The following is a 12,493-nucleotide window of genomic DNA, read 5'->3' on the forward strand; positions in this document are numbered from 1 at the left end:
TCTTGTTTTTTTTGCCAAAGCAGATCCTCTTCCAGTGATGATAATAACAATCATCATAGGTAACTTGCGGGATGGCAAGAGAATATTGCTTGGTTTCTTTCATTTGGACGCATGCCTTTTTATTACGTCATTCCTTCTCTGAGGCCTTGCCTGGGTGGGGGGAGCTGTGGAATGACGCCATTCTCCCCTTTGCAGCTTCCAGCAACTGGTACAGTCATACCTCATGTTACGTCTGCTTCATGTTATGTTCTTTCAGGTTACGTCCTGTGGCGACCCGGAAGTACCGGAAAGGGTTACTTCCGGGTTTTGCCACTCGTGCATGCGCAGGTGTGCAAAATGATGTCATGCGCATGCGCAGAAGTGGTGAATCGCAACCTGCACGTGCACAGATGCGCCGCTGCGGGTTGCGCTCTTTTCATGTTGCGAATGGGCCTCCGAAACAGATCCCGTTCGCAACCAGGGGTACCACTGTATTCAGAATCGTACTGCCTCATACAATCACCATGGCTGTTTTGCGTGTGACTACACCTAATTCTTACGTGGTAACAGAACGGACCTCCTGATGAGATGGCGTACACTAGAGGCCTTCTCCTACACAACAGAGGGGGCAGTTGGGTATGCAAGATGTGATATTTTAGGAATCCTGGCCCCAAGACACATAGGACTCTGTGCACCGCTAGCAGCACCTCAAACTGATCCCGAACTTGAACTTTGGTCAGCTGTTTCCTATTGCCAGGATGGAAAAGTACTTATTCATTCCACCCACCGCCATTCTTGGGCATTTTATATATACTACTGCAATGCTCTCTATGTAGGGCTACCTTTGAAGGTGACCTGGAAACTGCAATTAATCCAGAAGGCAGCAGCTAGACTGGTGACTGGGAGTGGCCGCTGAGACCACATAACACCGGTCCTGAGAGATCTGCACTGTCTCCCAGTACGTTTCTGGGCACAATTCAAAGTGTTGGTGCTGACCTTTAAAGCCCTAAATGGCCTCGGTCCTGTATAGCTGAAGGAGCGTCTCCACCCCCATCATTCAGTCTGGACACTGAGGTCCAGCGCTGAGAGCCTTCTGGCGGTTCCCAGAATGGGGTAACTGTGCCCCTGAAGGACCAGGTGTGCAGCCTGGGAGTCATTTTGGACTCACAGCTGTCCATGGAGGCACAGGTCAATTCTGTGTCCAGGGCAGCTGTCTACCAGCTCCATCTGGTATGCAGGCTGAGACCCTATCTGCCCGCGGACTGTCTCGCCAGTGTGGTGCATGGTCTGGTTATCTCCCACTTGGACTACTGCAATGCGCTCTACGTGGGGCTACATTTGAAGGAGCCCGGAAACTACAACTAATCCATAAAGTGGCAGCTAGACTGGTGACTGGGAGTGGCTGCCGGGACCACGTAACACAGGTCCTGAGAGATCTGCATTGGCTCCCAGTGCATTTCTGAGCACAATTCAAAGTGTTGGTGCTGACCTTTAAAGCCATAAATGCCTCAGTCCTGTATACCTGAAGGAGCATCTCCACTCCCATCGTTCAGCCCGAACACTGAGGTACAGCTCTGAGGGCCTTCTGGCGGTTCCCTCACTGCGAGAAGTGAGGAGACAGAGGGCCTTCTCGGTAGTGGCGCCCACCCTGTGGAACGCCCTCCCTTCAGTTGTGAAGGAAATAAGCAGCTATCTTATCTTTAAAAGACATCTGGAGGCAGCTCTGTTTAGGGACATTTTTAATATTTAATGCTGTATTGTTTTTAACACTTGATTGGAAGCCGCCCAGAGTGGCTGGGGAAACTCAGCCAGATGGGCGGGTGTAAATAAATTATTATTATTATTATTATTATTATTATTATTATTATTATTATTATGCGAAACGTATACCTACCCAATTCAATCTTAGGCCAGTCTCTGGTGTAACGAGACGGCAATTTCAAACTAGTATTTACAGTTGTTGTTGCCTCTCTCTTTTTCCCTTCCAGGGTGTTTCTTCCTCATTCCCAAGAACGATTCTTAGTTCTGGAGCCTGTTCCTTCAGCACCCTGGCAGGACTGCAAACACAGTAGCTAGGAAACGCTCTGGCAACCGGATCTCGGGCAGAATCCCGCCCTGTCTGGTCACATGGAAATGGTTTTGTGGGGAACCAAGATTTTCTCTTTGCTTCCACCCCTATCTCTTTGTTTCTTTATGCCCTTGGCCGACCCCTAAAGATTTCCTGTGTGAAATGTCAGCTTTTCAGTCGGACGTTCCCTAAAGATGCACTAGTAGGTAGCTCTGTAATTCAGCCTAAACTGCTGGGCTCCCTCCCACCCACGTTGTGAAAAATCCTGTTCAGCCATTGGTAAACAATGCTAGTTTATTCCAAATAGTGCACGTGTGAGAGAGAAGGAAGGGGAGGCAGCGTTCTGCAGGGTTGGTTGTGCCGTAGTGATACCAAGCCATCTTTTGGGGAGAGAGATGAGAAGGAAAATCATAGAATCATAGAGTTGAAAGGGACTCCGTGGGGTCATCTAGTCCAACCCCCTGCAATGCAGAAAACTCATCTAAAGCATCCATGACAGATGGCCATCCAACCTTTGCTTAAAAACCTCCAAGGAAAGAGAGTCCACAACCTCCCGAGGGATACCATTCCACAGTTGAACAGCTCTTGCTGTCAGAAAGTTTTTCCTGGTGTTAAGTTGGAATCTCCTTTCTTGTAACTAGAAGCCGTTGCATCTAGTCCTACCCTCCAGAGCAGGAAAAAACTTGCTGGTTCTCACTTCCTTGGGACAGCCCTTGAGATCCATCCTATCTCCTCTCAATCTCCTCTTACGATACGATACGATACAATACAATACAATGCAATAATCTTTATTGTCATAGTCCCATACAGAACAACAAAGCTGAAAAAAATCTACATCAGACATTCAAAAACCCACAAGCCTGCTATCCCAGCCTGGTTAGCCCCCCTAAAAACTCTGATATCCCATAATTGAATACAGTGGTTCTTCGGGTTAAGAACTTGATTTGTTCTAGAGGTCCATTCCTAACCTGAAACTCTTCGTAACCTGAGGTACCACTTAACTAATGGGGCCTCCCACTGCCACTGCGCCGCCGCTGCACAATTTCTGTTCTCATCCTGAAGCAAAGTTCTTAACCCGAGGTAATATTTCTGGGTTAGCGGAGTCTGTAACCTGAAGCGTCTGTAACCTGAAGTGTATGTAACCCGAGATACCACTGTACAATATACTCACATAAAGACTACCTTACACTGCATTTAAAACCAAAATCGCATTTGGGTAGAAACTGTTTCTCAGGCAGCTAGTCCTAGTCTTTATAACCCTGTACCTTCTTCCAGAAGGCAGAAGCTGAAAGAGGTCATTTACGGGGTGTGCACTATCCTGCACTATCTCTGCAGCTTTCTTGTGACACCTGGAAGCATAGAGTGCAACCAATTATTCTCTCCACAGTCTGTACAACCCTGGACAGCATTGTTTTTTCCCTGACCGTGCAGCTCCCAAACCACACACACACAGACCACAAGTCTTTTCCGAGCTAAATGTCTGGTGTAGAGAGGAAGAGAGCAAGTTGATTCGTTTGACAGTTTCCCCAAAACCCAGCTGAGCAAAAAATGGCTCGCAACCGTCACAAAGGCATTAACAGACAAAAGCAATGCTTCCTAATACAAAAGAAATGGGCAATAAAAGTGCAGCAAATAAAACGAATGAATCGGAGCAATTCAAAATAGCAAACTCACAAAATGCCAGCTCAATTTCAGAAATATGTTAAGAAGTAATATCTTCTCTTCTGTGGTCTCCTCTGTTGCGCGGCCTTCCTCTGGGCCTGCTCTCTTGGAGTGCTAGCCGCCGTGGAGTAGGCTCAGTCGGACCTGGGCTCGGCCACGTGTCCTTGCCCTCCCGGTGCTCTCCTACCTCTCTTCCTCAGTGGTGGCAGCGACAGGGGTGCAACAAGGTCAGGGCTCCCCTTTTTTCCCTCCTTCCTCTTTCTCTCTCTTCCTTCTCCTTCTTCTCTCCTCCTCCCTGCGTCAGCTCCAGGGTTTTCCTGGCCCCGGAGTGCCGCTGGGCGGGTGGCCGGGTGCTCTCGCTCCTGGCTCGTTTTGGGTCATGGAGGGGTGGTCAGCGGTTCCCCCAGTTGATGCACCAGGCGTCCCCGGTTCCCCCTTGGCAGTGGCGGTGACAGTGGTAGTCTCAGCAGCCCGGAGCCAGCCTGGTAGCGCAGTTGGCTCTGGCTGACTTCAGGAGCTGCTCGCTGAGTGGTGCCCGCCATTTTGCCTCACTGGAAGTCCCCATATGATGTGTCTTGTGCCGTTGAACCAATCATGCAACCTTCATTCCCTACTAATAAATCTGCAACACTTAAAATATAAATCTGGGGACATTAAATGAAATCCGGGGACATTCCAGGGACAGATTTTGTCCGGGGAGAGATTTGTAAATCCGGGGACTGTCCCCGGGAAACAGGGACATCTGGTAACCATAACTTAGGCTCCAAGTTTCTGAAAGACCACATCTGCGCTGCAAGCCCTTTTGAGTGTTAAGATCACCAAGGGAAGGGGCTCTTGCTAATTATGCCCTATTGCTGCTTTATAGCGAGACAGACCTGTGGCCCATCTAGCTCTACATTGCCAACTCTGGCTGGCAGTGCCTCTCCAGAGTTTCAGAAAAGTCGCTCCTTGCCCTGCCTGGGACCTCCAGCATGCTCCGCTACTGAGTTGTGGCCTTTGTGCAGTTCCTGGTCATGTGCAGAGAACCTATACCCTCGCTTGCTCACACTCCCCGTCTTTCTCATGTGGGCTTGTTCCTCTCCACCTAACCCTACCTTTCAATGTTGTCGTCACAAGAAAAAGGGGCAGGAACTTCACAGATCCACCAGCTCTTTAATCCCTTGCAGGGAACAGGGAGATAGAGTAAAGGGACCCCTGACCATTAGGTCCAGTCGTGGCCAACTCTGGGGTTGCAGCGCTCATCTCGCTTTATTGGCCGAGGGACCCGGCATACAGCTTCTGGGTCGTGTGGCGAGCTTGACTAAGCCGCTTCTGGCGAACCAGAGTAGGGCATGGAAACGCCGTTTACCTTCCCGCCAGAGTGGTACCTATTTATCTACTTGCACTTTGACATGCTTTCGAACTGCTAGGTTGGCAGGAGCAGGGACCGAGCAACAGGAGCTCACCCCGTCATGGGGATTCGAACCACCAACCTTCTGATCGGCAAGTCCTAGGCTCTGTGGTTTAACCCACAGTTGCAGCTAAATGCAATCAAAAGCTCGTGCCACGTCAGTTTTTCCTCGTTTAAATCACAACGGAGGCCGCAGGGGTGGTCTGTGGGATAAGAATAATGGGAAGGGAGGCTTGGGCAAGTATTTTAAAACCTTTAAATTACAGCCTTAAATCTCGACCCAAGCGTTAAGTGGCAGTGTTCCGGGAGAGAGCAGAGAGCCAGGGACCTCAACCGTAGCAGGGAGTTGCTTAGGGGGGCAGTAGTTTGAGATCAAAACTGGCTGGAACAAGGGAGAGAGAGACAGCCTGGAGGGAAGTGTGGGACAAAGAAAATCGCCCAGCTAGGTCCCTGCACAATGGCACAGCTGCCCTTCCCCACAGCAGGGAGGCATTCCCTGGCTCGCTCCCTCTCTCTCTGCTTTGACTCCACAATAGGAAAACCTCCTGTGGTCTGTCCACTGCTTGCCAAGTTATAGAGCAGGGAGTTGGTGCAGGAATCCAGGTTCTCGGGTTTTGAGTTCGCCATTGATGGTCCTGGTTCCCCCCTTCTAAGGAGACTGATCTTTACATTTAGCTTTGTTAAAACAAAATAAAAATCATTGCACTGAAATGGCCATAGATGCTTTGGCTACCGAAATGCACTTGGTGACTGGCAGCAATTGGCTGAGCTGCCCTCGTGTCACAGAAGGCAGAAGAGTCAACGACCTCGTCCCTTCCACTCTGTAAAGCACCGTACAGTCGTGCCTTGGAAGTCAAACGGAATCTGTTCCTGAAGTCCGTTCGACTTCCAAAATGTTCCAAAACCAAAGCGTGGCTTCTGATTGGCTGCAGGAAGCTCCTGTGGCCAATCGGAAGCCGCGGAAGCCCCGTCAGATGTTCAGGTTCCAAAAATCGTTCAAAAACCAGAAAACTCATTTTCGATCGTTCGGGAGCCGATTTCTTTGGGAGCCAAGGTATTCGAGATCCAAAGTACGACTGTACATACTGGGACAGTGCTGGTTTTTAGTAATAGTAGTAGTAGTAAAGGTAAAGGCACCTCTGACCATTAGGTCCAGTCGCGGACGACTCTGGGGTTGCGGCGCTCATCTCACTTTATTGGCTGAGGGAGCCAGCGTACAGCTTCCAGGTCATATGGACAGCATGACTAAGCTGCTTCTGGTGAACCAGAGCAGTGCACGGAAACGCCGTTTACCTTCCTGCCGGAGTGGTACCTATTTATCTACTTGCACTTTGATGTGCTTTCAAACTGCTAGGTTGGCAGGAGCATGGACCGAGCAACGGGAGCTCACCCCGTCACAGATATTTGAACTGCTGACCTTCTGATCGGCAAGTCCTAGGCTCTGTGGTTTAACCCACAGCACCACCCACATCCATTAGTAGTAGTAGTAGTTAATTAACATGCTTGCCCATGCCACAAAGAAAGGATAGGGATGAAGCAAAACACTGGCAGCATCTCATTTTCCAGTGTCACCATCCTGTTCATCTCTCCTGTTGTTCAAATCTGGCTCGCAGGCCAGGTGTGTAAACAGAGAGTAAACAGAAAGTAGCTCTCCCACCCAACGCCTCCCAGAGCACACACATTGCCTGGCCTCTTTTGAGCCTATAGTTTGAATTACGAGAGAGGATGAGTCATGAGCAAATAGCCATCTCTATTATGCAAGTTTGGAGGAACAGATCCCTTCCGCTTAAGGTTTAAAGTTTGCATTTATTTATGAACTGTCTTTTGTCCCTTCCCCCTAAAAAGACCCAGGTGATGTACAGCAGTTTGTTTGTTTTTATTCTTTTGAAATGACACACAACATTTATTTTAAGAATTGTATTTTTCTTTTTTTAAGCATGCATACACAGATGGTACCCATAGCTAAGTATTATCTGCACTGACTGGTGAATGTTCTCAAGGAGCATCTCCCAGCCCTACCTGGATTGAATATGGCAAATCTATCCATTTTGGTTCCCCTCTGTTTCTCATCTTTCCAATCTTAACTTCAGTTCTCCCAATTTCCCACATGAGTACATGACATTTTTCTGAAAATTAATCCTCATGAAATTTCTCCAATATCATGCAAAGCACTTTCCCCCCAATACAGTGGTACCTCGGGTTACATACGCTTCAGGTTACATACGCTTCAGGTTACAGACTCCGCTAACCCAGAAATAGTACCTTGGGTTAAGAAGTTTGCTTCAGGATGAGAACAGAAATCGTGCTCCGGCGGCGCGGCAGCAGCAGGAAGCCCCATTAGCTAAAGTGGTGCTTCAGGTTAAGAACAGTTTCAGGTTAAGAACAGACCTCCAAAACGAATTAAGTTCTTAACCCGAGGTACCACTGTACTTAGTTTGGCTTAGCATTATGCGACAACCAGGCCAGTCAGTATGTGGATACACAAACAGAAAATCCCGTCTAGAAGAAGTGCTTCTTTGACAGTGGAAGTTGCAAGTGTACAAAACAGACCACTTGCCTCTTACGTTTGGTGTACAGTAGTACCTCGGGTTACAGACGCTTCAGGTTACATACGCTTCAGGTTACAGACTCCGCTAACCAAGAAATAGTACCTCAGGTTAAGAACTTTGCTTCAGGATGAGAACAGAAATCGTGCTCCGGCAGTGCGGTGGCAGCAGGAGGCCCCATTAGCTAAAAGTGATGCTTCAGGTTAAGAACAGCTTCAGGTTAAGAACGGACCTCCAGAACGAATTAAGTACTTAACCCGAGGTACCACTGTACAATGCATTTGAGCATGTCATTTTCACTATAATATGCACTCATATGCACACTTTACCCTAGTATGTTACATGCCAACCCAATCTCCAAGAGACTCCAGGAGGTTCCAAGCACTGACTGAGGGTTCGTTGTTCCTAGGAAGAAGAGTTTGGATTTGATATCCCGCTTTATCACTACCCGAAGGAGTCTCAAAGCGGCTAACATTCTCCTTCCCCCTCCTTCCCCCTCCTCCCCCACATCAAACACTCTGTGAGGTGAGTGGGGCTGAGAGACTTCAGAGAAGTGTGACTAGCCCAAGGTCACCCAGCAGCTGCATGTGGAGGAGCGGGGAAGCGAACCCGGTTCACCAGATTACGAGACTACCGCTCTTAACCACAACACCACACTGTAGGAAGGAAAGTCTGTGCCGTCTTTTGGATATATGTTTTTATTTACACCCCCAGAATCCCTAGCCGGAATTAAGACTGCCGGAAGAAATATCAACAACCTCAGATATGCAGATGACACAACCTTGGTGACAGAAAGTGAGGAGAAATTAAAGAACCTTTTAATGAGGCTGAAAGAGGAGAGCGCAAAATATGGTCTGAAGCTCAACATCAAAAAACGAAGATCATGGCCACTGGTCCCATCACCTCCTGGCAAATAGAAGGGGAAGAAATGGAGGCAGTGAGAGATTTTACTTTCTTCGACTCCATGATCACTGTAGATGGTGACAGCAGTCACGAAATTAAAAGAAGCCTGCTTCTTGGGAGAAAAGCAATGACAAACCTAGACAGCATCTTAAAAAGTAGCAAAGGTCCTTGCCAGCAAAGGTCCGTATTGTAAAAGCTCTGGTTTTCCCAGTAGTGATGTAGGGAAGTGAAAGCTGGACCATAAAGAAGGCTGATCACCGAAGAATGGATGCTTTTGAATTATGGTGCTGGAGGAGACTCTTGAGAGTCCCATGGACTGCAAGAAGATCAAACCGATCCATTCTGAAGGAAATCAGCCCTGAGTGCTCACTGGAAGGACAGATCCTGAAGCTGAGACTCCAATACTTTGGCCGCCTCATGAGAAGAGAAGACTCTCTGGAAAAGACCCTGATGTTGGGAAAGATGGAGGGCACAAGGCGAAGGGGACGGCAGAGGATGAGATGGTTGGATAGTGTTCTCGAAGCTACGAACATGAGTTTGACCAAACTGCAGGAGGCAGTGGAAAACAGGAGTGCCTGGCGTGCTCTGGTCCATGGGGTCATGAAGAGTCGGACACAACTAAACGACTAAACAACAACAACAACAACAACAACAACAACAACAACAACAACAACTTATTATTTATACCCCGCCCATCTGGCTGGGTTTCCCCAGCCACTCTGGGCGGCTTCCAACACAATATTAAAATACAATAGTCTATTAAACATTAAAAGCTTCCCTAAACAGGGCTGCCTTCAGATGTCTTCTAAAAGTTTGGTAGTTGTTTTTCTCTTTGACATCTGCTGGGAGGGCGTTCCACAGGGCGGGTGGAACTTCCCAACATCAGGGTCTTTTCCAGGGAGTCTTCTCTTCTCATGAGGTGGCCAAAGTATTGGAGCCTCAGCTTCAGGATCCGTCCTTCCATTGAGCACTCAGGGCTGATTTCCTTCAGAATGGAGAGGTTTGATCTTCTTGCAGTCCATGGGACTCTCAAGAGTCTCCTCCAGCACCATAATTCAAAAGCATCCATTCTTCGGCGATCAGCCTTCTTTATGGTCCAGCTCTCACTTCCATACATCACTACTGGGAAAACCATGGCTTTTACTATACGGACCTTTGTTGGCAAGGTGATGTCTCGCCAGCAGATAGAATCACAGATTTGCAGAGCTGGAAGCAACCCTGAGAACCATCTAGTTCACCCTCCCTCCAATGCAGGGATATTTTCCCCCAACATGGGGCTTGAACCCAGGACCCTGATATTCAGAGCCTCATGCTCTACTGACCGAGCCATCCCACCGATGTGAACACTGCCCATACCATGCGCATGTTCCTATGGATTCTTACCTAAAACACATTTTTGCAATATGTCTTTTTTCCTGATGCAATGCAGTGTGATGTAGTGGTTAGAGGTCAGACAAGGACGTGGGAGGTTTGGGGTTCAAATCCCCCACTCACTGATTTTGGACCAGTCACTGTCTCTCAACTCTAACCTACCTCACAAGGTTGTTGTGGGGATTCACTGAGAAGTGCAGGGAAAACCACGTTTGCCACCATAGCTGTCAACTTTTCCCTTTTCTTGCGAGGAATCCTATTCGGAATAAGGGAAATTCCCTTTAAAAAAGGGAAACGTTGACAGCTATGTTTGCCGCCTTCAGCCCTTTGAAGGAAAAAGGTTGGATACAAATGCAATCAATTAAACAGTAATTTTTCGAATATCATTTTTGCAAATATCTGTGTTTTTATGCTCACATTGTGCATTTTTTTTCCGGCTGGCGAACAGCAACACAAAATTCAGAGGACGGTGCATTTGAAGGATAGCTGCATTTCAAAGTTTGTCAAAACTTTGCTGGGCAGCAAACATGCACCGCCTCACATCTGCATGCCTAACAGAGCATCCTAGGTAAAAAATGTTTGTGTGTCAGAGAGAGAGAAAGGTCTGCCTAACTGTTTCGCCCAGTCGAGAGAGCAGCAATAGCCTTGGTTTCATTTGCTTGCTCTGTGGAGTGCTGAAACTTTCCGTCGAAAGCTGTTCCTGGCTGCAGACTGCTGCTCCGCCGATTCTCATGCGAGAGGATGGGTGTGACTCGCCGGGAGGCTGGTCTCCACCGCCCTGCTTAAGTACACTATTGAATTACCTTCCTCTTTGCCATGCCCCCTTCTGCCAGAGGGAGCCCAGGAGGAGAGAGAGCGTGTCAGGAGCCGGCGATCTGCTCAGTGGTCCATTTGGGGTGGCAGGGGGGAAAAGGAGGAGATAAGAAGGTAAGTGGAATCTCCAGAATTCCTTTGGCAAGGGACAGAGCTGTGTGAGGCTGTGGCCCCATTTGGCAGCCCGTTTGCAGACAAAGCGTAGTTAAAAGTCGCCTGCTATTGCCCCCTTTGGAAGAAATGGGGCCTGTTTTAAAGTCCCTGCAAAGGACAGGATGACACAGAAACTCACAAAGTGACTTTAGAAGCAAACCGGTTTATTTGGATCGAATCCAATCCAAGGGAGAAAGGGCTACTTCTTCCCAAGTGTTTGATTTGAAGGCAGCATTTAGATCTGTGTTTTCCTGCTGCATTTATAGGGGTTGCCATGTTTCCTCGCCTTAGGGCACCTATGCTTCTAAGAGTAGCGTGCTGTCAGGCCGAAATATGAGAGGTGCAGACTGGGACCTTTCCCAGCGTGGCGGGGTGTGTTTGTAGATTTCTTCTTCCCGTGGTGTCGCTAATAAAGGGGGAAAGGGGTCAGCTGAATCTTCTTCAGCAAGATTTGCAGAAATTACTGTTTTTAATTGCACCATTGGAAATTGTGTTCTACGCCTTTTGCTGGACGGTAGAGGAAAACCTTTCCAAACCGAATACATACATAACATATTTCCAAGACAATAGCTGGCTTTTTCTTCCAGCGCAGTCTAATTGCTTTGACTTTCACACAACAAGTAATTATCTCTGTTTTGTTCAGCGTCGGTGACTCATCTGACTTGCGGCAGGAGCTGGGTTTAATTTAAAAGTTGTTCTGTACACTTCTTGTTTCAGAGTGCAGGAAGGGGGAAGAAGAGATTGTCTAGATTTTCTCAATTGATAAAGGATTCCTGTAGCCCAAGCAACAGATCAGCTAAATATCACAGCTTGCCTTGTGTCCAGTTTTTTTTAAAAAAATAAATGAAATAATTTGGCTGCATACACAAATACAAGGACCTCTGTCGCCTGGTTTTTCTACAATGGTTCCTCTTCCCTCATGTGCCCTATTAATTTGAGATGCAAAGCAGCCTCAAGAAGACCTGGACTCTTTATGTGACGGTTTACTTCAGAGTAACACTGGATAGTATCTTAGAAGGGGCACTGGGCTATTTTTTTAAGGCAGTGCTAGCCGAGAGCACAAACTGTTTAATGTAGTAAAGAGGAAGTCGAGTATGTGTATTTCCGAACGTGGGAAACTTTGCTAAAGATAATATTGACAAAAGGTGCAATCGAACTTATTTTTCCACATAGTAACAAAGGCAGAATTGGGCAGGGAATCAGTTGCAGACTGCTGGGGGGCAGGCAATATTTGTTAAGCTGTTGCTGTAGCCCTTCCAGTGCCACTGAATTCCTGGCCAAAATGGCGGCCATACATCCATATGCAGTGTTGGGCCTGAGGGCCACACTCATTCTTAGCCAAGCTTCCAGGGGCCTCGTCCCTGCCACACCCAGGTAAGCAGCAGTGATGCTGGTGTCAGGTTGGCAGCTGCACAGCATTCCCTCACCATATCAACCACTCCTGCAAAACTCTGATGGGGAAACCAATCCATTGCGTGCGCTCTCTCTCTCTCTCTCTCTCTCTCTCATTTTGCCTGCCTCCTCCCTAGACCAGCTTCATAATATTTCTCGAAGCATTTAAAGTGTTTAAGGGGTTTGTTTTTTAAAAATGAATTTTGTTAGAATTTG

The 12,493-nt window shown here is 47.8% G+C and overlaps 1 protein-coding gene across 1 annotated transcript in view; it reads left to right on the forward strand.

Moving 5' to 3' along the window:
- The first annotated feature begins 10,571 nt into the window (after positions 1–10,571).
- VILL (villin like) overlaps positions 10,572–12,493 on the forward strand; it is a 44,391-nt gene continuing 42,469 nt past the window's right edge. Inside the window, exon 1 of the mRNA XM_083466762.1 lies at positions 10,572–10,846. The gene's annotated coding sequence lies outside the window, so the exon portion shown is untranslated. The remainder of the gene's footprint in view (positions 10,847–12,493) is intronic.

This window comes from Podarcis liolepis (genome assembly GCF_965112155.1).
Source record: "Podarcis liolepis genome assembly, chromosome: 12".
NCBI classification, from domain to species: Eukaryota; Metazoa; Chordata; class Lepidosauria; order Squamata; family Lacertidae; genus Podarcis; species Podarcis liolepis.